The sequence below is a fragment of the Sceloporus occidentalis genome, unplaced genomic scaffold, assembly GCF_023333645.1.
Source record: "Sceloporus occidentalis isolate IW3139 unplaced genomic scaffold, rSceOcc1.0.p SCAF_4, whole genome shotgun sequence".
In the NCBI taxonomy this organism is placed as follows: Eukaryota; Metazoa; Chordata; class Lepidosauria; order Squamata; family Phrynosomatidae; genus Sceloporus; species Sceloporus occidentalis.
In genome coordinates, this window is record NW_028316984.1 from 96,242,468 (window position 1) to 96,254,242 (window position 11,775).

An 11,775-nucleotide genomic window follows, 5' to 3' on the forward strand; every position below is an offset into this window, starting at 1 on the left:
AACTGCTGGATCTGATCTCCTTCCGCATCACCATTCCCTTCTTCTTTTGTATAGTGTCTTTTTAGACTGTAAGCCTGAGGGCAGGGAACTGTCTAATTAAAAATAATAATTGTAAGCTGCTCTAAGAGCCTTTAGGGCTGAAGGGTGGGTTATAAATACCATAAATAAAAGTAATAATAAATAATAAATACTTATAACACACCACATTATCCACAGATTCCTAAATTGCTGAATAGAATTGGAATCACTGATGGTCCAAAAATTCCAATCATCAACATCTGGTAGACTGTGAAACTGAAAATATTGCACTTATGATTTTTGGAATAATAATAATTTTAAAAAAACCCAGAACCTTGAGCTCATGGTTTCATGGTTGCACTGGGATCAGCCAATGAGCAATCTGAACAGATGGGTGAAAAAGAGACTTCATGATTGCCATAAAGGCCAGCCAATGGGCATTCCACACAACTAGTTTTTGCTGAAAACAGGAAAAACAGTCTCTTTCTAGATGTAGTTCACTTCAGATGGGTATAACTGTTTTTAAAAGAATGTCTCTACATTGTGAGCATGGTAGTCATGTAGATCTTTAGGGCTCATAAATATTATACAATTATAGTGCTCTGATTCCAATTTACCTGCCATGACTACATCCTATGGAATCCTGGACCTTGTAGTTTTGTGGGTTACTAGAGCTGTTTGGCTGAGAATTCTAAATCCCCTTCTCTAAACTGCAAGCCCTAGGATAAGATGGAACCACGGCAGTTAGAGTGGAATCATAATGTTATAACTGTACAGTGTGAAAAGGGGTTAATATTTCTGAGTAATTATCTAATTAGATTTTCATCCTAGCCTTTATGTTCTTGTTGGAAAGGTTACACTGATTTGGAGAATATTTTTCCATTCTCCCAAAGAACGCTAGGTGACTATAGGAGCCATCTTCAACAGGGAGCCTGCAAAAATCATCAGTGGACTCAAAAAGCTTGAAATGAAAAAATGTTTTTCCTGATTAGATAGGAGGATTTCCCAAATTGTAAATACAGGACAAAGATTGCCTCTTCTTCCATGAAGAAAAGCACTGCAACAGAGCAGGCATGGAGCTCAGACTCTTGAAATATGACTATCCAACATTTCTTTAAATATGTCCAAAGGTGGAGAGTCCACATCCCTCTGGGTCAATGTATTCCACTTCCTAAAAGCTCTTACAGTAAAAAAAAAGAAAAGAAAGAAAAGAAAAAAAGTTTTCCTACTGTTTAGGCAGAATCCTTTTTCATATAATTTGAATCTATTGGTTCATGTTCTAGTCTCTGAAGGAGCAAAAAACATATGTCTTACTTTTTTCTTCCTGAATTCTGAAATGTGTTTTGAAACCAGGAGGACATTGGAAATAGTGCTCTCCCACTTCTTCTCCTTCCTCATCCCCACTGGATTTCTGCATAAGTGCTGAATTCCTTTCTTATCCCAATTTACACAATGGACCACGATTATCCTAGATTAGTTACTGAAACCCTCCTAAATTTAGGATATACTTTCTGGATCTAGCACTCAACCTCCTACTTGGAATTGGAATCAATTTTTCAAATATATTGTACATTATGTTTACCTTTAATATATAGCTATTCTTCCCTATCCAATTCTCTATTTTCTCTATCACCCATCTTCTTTGAAATTAGCACCATTCATTAAGCAATCAAGGATATACAGACAATCTCTTTGCCATGCCATTGCTGCATTTTCTCTTTTCTTCTCAACATCCTATGGAATCCTGAGCCTTAAGAAAAAAAATGTTGGTTTGTGGTGTCCTCCACCCCATTTTAAACACAATTATAGTGGCAGCTGCTGTGGTGTGGACTGTCAAAGCATCACTGAGGCTTCTCCCTGTTGCTGGCCCTTTAATTAATGATTTCCTGGTAGCAACCAACCACAACTGGTCCTTTCATTATCTGTTTCCTATTTGTAGTCTGAGCCGTCTTCCATGGAACTCAAGGCAGCCTGGAATTTGCAAGCAATCTTCCATTCAGTCACTGATCAGATCCAGACTTGTAGAGTTTAAGAAGGGCATTAAAAACAAGACATTAAGTATACATTCTTGATCTAAAACTAGTGGGGCTTAGTCACTAGTGAGCAAACACACAGATGTTCTAGGAAAAATATTTCCCCAAGTCTGATACTTCAAATAAAAGAAACACCTTTATCTCCATCCTAAATATATTAATAGCCACTATTAGTTTAATTCATTCATATATTTACAAAGGTATTATCTTTCCACCCAGCTGTATTTGCAGTGGCTTATTATAGTACACTTATTTTTTCATCCCCACCCGCTGCCTCTATAGAGACTAAAGTCTATCATTTTCTTCTCTCTGAGGTATGCTTCATCCTTGCAGTCACTAACACTGCCTTTACATTCTACCTGTTGCGGTTTGCATCTTATTTCCTTGTTAAGATCTAAACCTCATTGGTAGTTTATTTACTTGCTATGTTTATATCTTAGGTTTTTTCTTTCTTTCTTTCATGGATTTCAAGGTAGGGGAGGTGAGACCAACAGAGTTTACCATCCAGATATGGAGCTGATCCAGGCCTGGTTGTTACATCAGGTACCTACAGTTCCTAACCTGGGATGTCATGACTTGCTCCCTGATCCTTTCTATAATTTTTTTAAAGAGGGATAGGGAATCTCTGGCCATCCAACTTCCACAATTCTTTGTACTTGGCCATGCTAGGTGTGACTGATGGAAATGATAGTCCAAAACAGCTAGAAACAAATGATGCTCATTCCTGCCTTTTAAAATCTGAATACATTTCCCACTTTTAACCATATGATACAGCTAGTATCTCAGCCATATGTAGGATATGGATTGAGAACAAAAAGAAGGGGCTGCTAATAAAGTTAAATCACAGAGCTTACTGGATGCCCTATTTTTTTCCCCATTTTTTAATTCTTATCCAGTGAGAACTAATATTGAAGGATATGCAAGATGATTGCAACAATTAATTTGGGGGGAAACAACAACTTAGCATTCCTTTTGAGAATATGATTTCCCCAAGCCTCCAGAATGCTATTTTTAAAGCCATAAAATGACGACTTGCAATGCCTATAACTTTAGATAGCATCCTGAGGCTCAAGGCTAAAGGCCAAATGAGCTTATCCATCTGATTTGTAATTGTTGTCTCCAGTCTACTGCTAGAAGTGCCTATGTGAAATGGAATGTATGAATAACAAGGAAAACCCATTAAGATGCATTACTGTCATGACTATGACATCACTGCAAGCCAATAGGAAGGTTGAAATGGTCCTCCAGAGTTCTGAAATCATTTTTTTTAAAAATGGGATTAGAGTTTTTAGCTTCTCCAGCTCCTTTTGCCAGTATTACATTTATTGCTGGCCATTCAGATTTAAAGCTTGCAGAATAACAATTCAACCAAACCCCTGTAATTGTGACCTTTCAGTACATCTGCTGATTTGGATGTGTAAACTTTTCTCCCTGTAGCTATCAATATTCCATAAGAACCTGGCTCTAGAGGCACTGGATGACGACAGATTGTTTCATGCTCTCGTTTTATTTTTATTTTATGAAACCCACCAGATGGCTTGACAGCTTTTAATTTTATATACACACACCTTTGTAACACATGCAGTTTAGTTTCTTCTTTGTATGCAGCATTTTGATTCTTGTTTCTTGGCCAGTTTCCTTCATATTGGCTGTGCACTCATCCTCCTAACTCCAGGCTTACCTGCAAGAGCAGAAGATACTTTGGTATGTCAGAAGGGTTCATCCAAGAAACTGTGTTGCCTGAGGCAAAGGAGAGAGTGAAGTCACCTTCCTCCCATTCTATGTACAATTAAGGTTTACTTGTACTCTGCCAACTGGAGGGACTTACAGTAGGGCTAGCTCTGGATGTAAAATGGCTGGCAGGCTATTGAACTGAAGGGAATCTGGATCAAGGTTGTACAATGTATGAGCCATCAAGCCAAAGGCAGAGAACAAGCCCATTAAGGATCTCAGTAAAGTACTTTCTTTGATTGCTTGCCACACAGGGCAAAAAATAATGGGAAATAGTGTGATCAGCCACTTGGCATGTTTTCAGACATAACTAGTGGGCTGTTTGGAGCAGGTGGCTCCCACGTTGCACAGACTATTTACAAGTCTGTTCTGGAATCCAAATCCTTACCTTCAGAGTTTTCAAATGAAACCTGCATCAAAAAACATTCCTCCATTTTGGCAGGAGAGAGGGGAGGCCCTATGATAACTCCCTGCTAATAATTAAAATAGAAATCTAAATTATTCCCAGTAGTTTTCAGCCTCCTGTCTAAGAATATAGGCAAAGCTTTATATCAAATTAAGCCACTGAGCAATCTAGACCAGGGTGGGCAATTAACACCGGTTGACTCTTCACAAAAAGTAGTGGGGAACTTGATGGGGAGTGGGGGGGGGAGGCACAATTTTTATGTCACTCCAATTTTTTGGAGGCCCTTTTTTTTTTTTAAAGAGGAATCCAACCAAGTGACTTCCTGTTTGCCTCTACATGGACTAAAACTATCAAGGGAGGGGATATTGTGGCAAATAGTCTCACAGATCATCTATCAGTCATGGTGGGCCATTCTGAGAGCTTTTTAAAAAATTGAAATATGTGGGGCACTGATAAGAGCCTCAAAATTGTTTTTGGATGGCCTGACATGGCCTGTGCACTGAATTTTCTCCACCTGTGACATAGACAGTATTATTCGCACTGACTGGCAGTGGCTCTCCAGGGTGTTGCACTGAAAGTCTTTCTCTGTCCTGTCTGCAGATAGCAGGGGCTGAATGTCAGACTATTTGCATGGAAAATGTGGCCCATCACTAGAGATGTGAAAGTCCAGGGAGAAAATGGGGGGGGGGGGGGGACCCTGAAAAAGGCCAGGGGAAATGGGGGAAAAAAAAGTGGGGTGGAGAAAATAAATTTAAAAATCAAAGGAAGGAAGAAAATTGATTATGCATGATTCAGGAAATAAATGGGGAAAAAAATCTCTACCCATCACTGAGCTATATTGCTCTTGTCCAAAACATGAGGACAAACATATGGTTGGTACTATCAAGCCAAAGACAGTCATTTAGATTTAAATGTTACATGCTGGCAATGATGACTATTAGTTAAAAATATGATATTGTGGGGGTGGGGCTAGACATCAGCTGATGGAAAGAAAAACTGGGAGGAAAGACAACAAGGCTTTTATAGGCTGGCTCACTTTTTTGATTGTGGCAGAGATCAAATTCACTATTGAGTACTCAACAACCATAATAATAATAATAATAATAATAATAATAATAATATTTATTTGTATTTTCCCACCTCTCCCAGGTAGATTGAGGCAGGATTACAACCTAACAGTAACAATAAAATGCAAGAATAAAACATATAATTTCAAACATTAAAACAGTTAAAAACAATTCAGTCAACGTTTATAAGACAAAATGTTCTGAACCTGGATAGAAGAGTGAATGATGTCGTTACAGAAGACTGGGTGGATAGGCTTGCTGGAAGAGATCCATCTTAACTGCTCTCTTGAAACCCTCCAAGGAGGTAATAAGACGGATCTCTTCCGGAAGGTTATTCCATAGTTTAGGAGCCACTGAGGTAAAGGTTCTTTGAGAGGTTGAGACCAATCTGGTTGGATGTGCTTCCCGCAGATTTCTCCCTGAGGTTCTGAGAATGCGGGGCGGATTATACAGGGAGAGGTGTTCCTTTAAGTAACTTGGGCCCAAGCCATGTAGGGCTTTATAGGTGATCACTCCTAAACCTCCACCATCCATTTCTCAGTCCCCTGAACCCAGTCATTTCTTGGTTGCTGGAGAGCAAAGTGCTGGTGGTAGTTGGGGGAAGGAGCTATTTTCTTATAGTTGGATGCAGATAATGACATCATTTCTATGGATACAGATCATTTCTATAGGAAAACAGAAGCTATAGAAGACAGAAGGATGCTTGTTTGCTGCTCCCTTACTTTCCACTGGCAAGTAAATGACCATGTTCATAGGATTACCATTAAAAATGTGGATTTGAGGGTATGTACTGTAGCTATGTCATATAACTCCTAATGAAGGATCTCAGCCATACTGTTACCTCCATCACATCACATGCATATGCCATGTCCTCTAACTGTCCTGATTTGGGAGAGACAGTCCTGATTAAATCCTCTGTCATTCTACCTTTTCATCTGCTTTAAAAATGTCCCAGTTTTTCTCCCACTTTCTTTCTTTGTTCTCAGCTTAGTTCTATTGCAAACTGAATTAAAAGTGCAAAAGTAGTTTGCATTCAGTTAAGTCAGCAAAGAGGAGGGGTGAGGAGCAAGATTTGCCTGGGCTAAGGCAAAAGCAAACTGCTGCAGCCTTTCCTCACTTGTGTGTCTTCCTCCTTAATAACTTTTGCCATCTAAACCACACTCCGATGTTGTTCAACCATATGTGGCCCTGCTTTCATCTGTGAATTGTTGTAGGCTATGATACTTCATTTTGTCCTATTCCTTCAAACAGTTCACATAAGGATTTCTGCTTGGAACGAAAGCTCCACTCCAAATCTCCAAGGGAGGAAAGTTCAGTGTTCTGTGCTGAAATCTCAAGATCAGTCTTTAAGGTACAACATTTTTGGTCTCAAGACAGATTCTTCCATTTTTAATTATGTAGCCAGAAGGTATGTGCATGCTCCCTCCACCATGGTTCATTTTAATATGCTTAAATTTGTCCAACATGACAGAACATAACTTTTGGGGACAGGAGTTGTTGTGAATGAAACACTAGTTAATATGCCATTTCCTGCCAAAGACAGACATCACCACATAAGTCTCAGCTTCATTATAGATCAGAGGTTAGAAATCTATAGGTATAGCATTTAGAAGTCTATAGCATTTAGAGTGAGGTGTCATTATTAAGAAATAACTTGATTTCTGCCTTTCCATGTAATTGTTACTGTCATTCCTTCATACTCCTAGCTATGCTACAACATGCTGGGTCTGTTCTTCTGTAAATGTCCTTGAAATATTAATTCAATGAAGTTGTATACAGCATATGATGTTCCCCGTGGACCCTTTCAAAGGATTCAAAAAGTGCCTCAGCTAAATGTTGGAGTCAGTACAATACTTTAACAAGCCCCAGCTAGCAGCAGTATTTTTTTTTATAAAAAAAAGTCACCTATACAAATTGGAATGGCTTGCTGCTATTAGCACTAGTGGCATCACTAGGGGTATGTGTGTATGTGTGTGTGTGTGTGTGGGGGGGTCAAATCACACCAGGTGATATCCTAACAGGGGTGACACAATTGCTCCTAAAACATCTATGTTTTGGCAGAAATAGGCTATGGCATTTGCCTCTTTCCATTTAAAATGCTTTAAGAAATGGTGTGAGTGTGTGAAGCTCAGTGAGAGGAGAAAGGGTTTTTTTAAAGAATAAATTTCACATTTAATTTTTTTAATTTAATTTTTAAAATTTCTTTAAAATGATTTTTATATTTAAATTTTCTTTGGAAACATTGTATTTTACCAAATGTAGACTTTAACCACATGAAACTATGCATGTGTAAATAATTTAAGCTGTGTGTACAATACTGTAATTTAAAAGTATAATTTTCATTTTGCTAGTTGTTTTTTTCCACAACTATTGCAATTACATTCATTGATATATGGGAATCACAATTTATGAGTAACCTTAGTGCAAAAAACATTCTGTATGGTGTGGTAATGGGAGGAAGTCAATGGGAGGGGAGTGACACCATGAGTTACCACACTGGGTGACACCAACCCTAGTGATGCCACTCATTAGCACCATTGTGTTAGTTTTATTGCCTGCTACTGCTGCTGTTATTGATGATGATGATGATGATGATGATGATGATGATGATGATGACAACGTGACATTTATTTATCACTTCTCAGCCCACCGGGGCCCTCTGAGACAGTGCACAATTGTTTTAAAAATGACTTTAAAAACATTAAATAACTAAATACCAGTTTAAAACACTTCAAACTCTTCTTCAAAAATGGACAGTTTTTAAAGAAACAGCCAGAGCAGATATGCCTAACATGAACAGCCAAAGGCCAAGTGAAATAGTACAATCTTCACTGCCTAGTGGAAATTCAGAAGGGGTGATGTCAGTCTGATCTGCCTTGGGAGAGAGTTCCATAGTCGGGATGCTACTACAGAGAAACCCCTGGCAATGTATCCAGCAGCCTGACCTCACAAGGCAGTGGGACATCTAACACTGAGGATCTTATGCCTTGCCTATATGGGTGATTTACCCCAAATTTCCCTGCACTGGGTTCATTGCATCCTGCAGGGGAAAACCCTGAATTGTGTACAGACTGTCTACGTGATGCCTTCACCCAATTTGAGGATTCCTACCCCTAACTCATGTTTAAGTAACTGACCTTTTGATCTGGGTTTTTGGCTTTCTTCACAGCAATGACAGTGACTGCCTTTCCACATGTAATCCCTGCAGCAAGTCACCCAGTGCCACTGCTGTGGATGCAAATCACTCTGAGGTTAAGAACAAGGTGCCTAGCATTGACAACATGGCTGAGTATCTCATCCTGACCTCAGCAGCAGCGCCAGGCAATGAACGGGGGCCACTTGGGGAAGCAGCAACCCGTCATTTGCTATGAGAGCCAAAAACCTACAGGAAAAGAAAGCAAGTAAGGGATGAAGACCAGAATACTCCAGAGGTAGCACAGAGTTTCTGGCAAGTATAGACCCACCCTAAGACTTCAAGCAGACTCACATTGAAGGAAATAGTCTTTCAGATATCTTGGGCTCAAGCTGTTTTAGGCTGTCTTTAGGTTTTATGGTTTGTATTTTTTTTGTGTAACTGATTGGTTACTATAGAGTAAGTATTTTAAAAACAGGGTTGTAGTCCATGAAAGCTCATGCTATAATGATTTTTTTAGGAATTTGTCACATGCAGCTTTTAAACCACTTTTAAAGTTAAAAAAATAGTGCCTTTGACTTACTTACTGCATGCCACTTTTAAAGTTAAAAAATTAATACCTTTGACTTACCTACTGCATGATGCTGTTTCTATCTCATCACTGTCATACCATCCAAATAGTGCTTCTTGTCATTGGCAGGAAAACCCATCAATAAGACCCTAAATGCATTAATTCCCAGTTGTGATAAGTTCTTCCTATTGCAGTTCCAGGACAAGGCAGTCATGTGATGTCAGTGTCCCCTTCTCCCTCCTATCTCCTCTCGCCCTTGCTATTCCCAGGCAGGCTTTCCCCCCTTTTAAAATTTTGTTTATTTTTATTTTTATTTACTGTAAACATTTTTATTATCATACCTCTGAGATTGCATTAATTTTTTTTTTAAAAAAATGCCAAAATTTTAAAATACTGAAAGGCACACATAGGAAAAAAACAGCAACTGTGAAGAGCCCACTTAGAAGTAATGAGGCACAAATTACATACTTAACTGTGATGATAGGTTACTTTTCCTCATAAGAGCAAAGGTGTAACAAAGGCACATTTGAAAAGTTACAGAAGAGGAAACTACTTGGCTTCACTGCAGAAAAAAGTAACATTTTCTCCATACTTTTCAAGGTGATTTTTAGAGGCAGTTTGACAAATTTGTTATGCCATTCTCTTATCAGTTCTAAGAGTCTGCCCCCACAAAAGTAAGAAAATGACAAGTAACAAGCTACTTGACTGATTACTATTTAAAATGATGTATCAAGAGATTGTATTGGATTTTGTGTAACGGGAAATTAATTAACTTTTAAGGTAACTAGCCAAGCTTTGAACATGTAGGGCTATGCTTTTGAAGGCCACCCAGAAAATGCTCTTAGTTCAAACAGTTTTGACTGTAGGTTTTGGGGGCCTCGGTCAGAGGAAGAAAGTAAAGTGTGCAAGCACGGCTGCTCTTTCTCCTCTTCATTCACCACTCACTCACCTAGAAAAGGCAGAGAAACAAGAAGTGATTTTGGGAAATATGAGCGATAGCAGTGTATCTCATAAGCAGAGTAATTAGCATATGCAAGCAGAAGGTGAGCACCCAGTCCCACCACTACTCATGGTTCCAGCAGAGAAAATAAAGCAGGCTTTGTCTTTCTTGATGAAAACTTATGAAATAGGTTTACTTACCAATTTTGAGTTTCATAACACGTCACGATCAAAGGCTCTGTCACATGTGATCTGAAAACATGGAGGAGAGGGAAAAAGTGACTTTAAAATAAAGGACAAACAAACTCTGACTAACTGCAAACTAACTGATGGAGGAAGAGAGACGTGTCTGAGACCGATGAATAGGACATGATACAAATACATGCCTAAACTCAGAGAGACATGCAACCTAGCAGCTACTGAGTTACTCCTTGTAACAAATGATATGAGGAGGAGGAGGAGGAGGAGGGAGGATGGAAATAGTTTTTAAAGAGAATCTAGACTAGAGTATATCAGGATGCTCCTTTTGGGCCTGTGTGGACTTTACTCCTTGTACCATCTCTGAAATAAATATATATATATATATATATATATATATATATATATATATATATAATTATTTTTATAGGTTTAATACAATAATAATTCCAAAACAGTTATTTCAACATCATACATTTCATCTTAAGTGTATATTTACCTCTACATTCTTATTTTGTCATGCATGGTTTATATTTGCACTGGTTTGTCACGTCCTTTATCTATCTCTCCAGTTAATCTTCACCTCTCTGCTTTTCTGCTGCCTTTTCTCTATTTCATCTTCCTTCTCTTGGTGAAATAAGAGTCCATAAATTGTCTAAAAAGTCTTCAAACATATATTCTCAGTCTTATAATATCCATTGCGAGAGTACTTAAACAAAAACTCTAACATAAAAAGTTACATCAAACTTTTTTAGGAGTAAGATCTGCTTACTCCTCAAACAGAATTGCTGCATAATTCCCCTCTTTATCCTTCATAAAATTAATCAAGGGTTTCCATGTTTTGCAAAAGTCTTGTTTTAGCTTCCCTTTTAAGAGCATTGTTAAATTATCCATTTCCATATATACATATTGTTTTAGTAGCCATTGTTCTATGGTTGGAATTTCAACATCTTTCCATCTACTTGCATATAGTATTTTAGCAGCACAGACCATATAAAATATAAGTTTCCTATAACTTCTTTCAACTTGTTCTTGCTCAACCATACCTAATAAATATAACTTGGGATCTTTGATATAATTTATTTGCAATATCTCCATCATTGTTGTGTGAATTTCGGTCCAAAATGCTCTCGCTTTTTTACACAACCACCAACAGTGATAATATGTACCCACTTCTGTTCCACACTTCCATCAAGAATTTTTACACTTTTTATCTATTTTGGCCAAAATTTGTGGTGTTAGATGCCGCCTGTATTGCATTTCATCAAATTCTCTCTCGTGCCATAATTAGGGGTATACTTCATTTGTTTTTTCCAATTCTTTTCCCATTGCATCAAGGGAATGTTTTGGCCCATATCTTTATCCCAATCTATCATACATTTTTACCACCTCTTGTTCTAAATCATGTTGGATCAATATTTTATATAAACGTGAAATCTCATGTACACCTTCTTCTCCAATTATTTTCTCCATTTTCAATTCTCCTTTCCCTATTCCTTGAGTTTTTTGGTCCATCAAGAATCTTTCCTTTATTTGTCTATATAGAAACCAACTACATCTATATCCTTCATTAAGTAGTTCTAACTATGTTTTTAGTTTCCTTTGTCTATCTTCAGTCTTTGTAATATACTCATAGGTTGGCCATTTCTCACAAGACATTTTTTCATTTTAAAATAATG

General features: G+C 37.9%; 1 long non-coding RNA gene across 1 annotated transcript; it reads right to left on the reverse strand.

The window, feature by feature from the left end:
- Positions 1 to 9,580: 9,580 nt before the first annotated feature.
- LOC149314372 (uncharacterized) lies at positions 9,581 to 10,716 on the reverse strand. Its single transcript, XR_016281119.1, has 3 exons — positions 10,596 to 10,716; positions 10,100 to 10,150; positions 9,581 to 9,908 (listed from the first exon to the last, which is right to left on the reverse strand). It is a non-coding gene; the product is annotated as an uncharacterized LOC149314372 (long non-coding RNA).
- Positions 10,717 to 11,775: the final 1,059 nt, after the last annotated feature.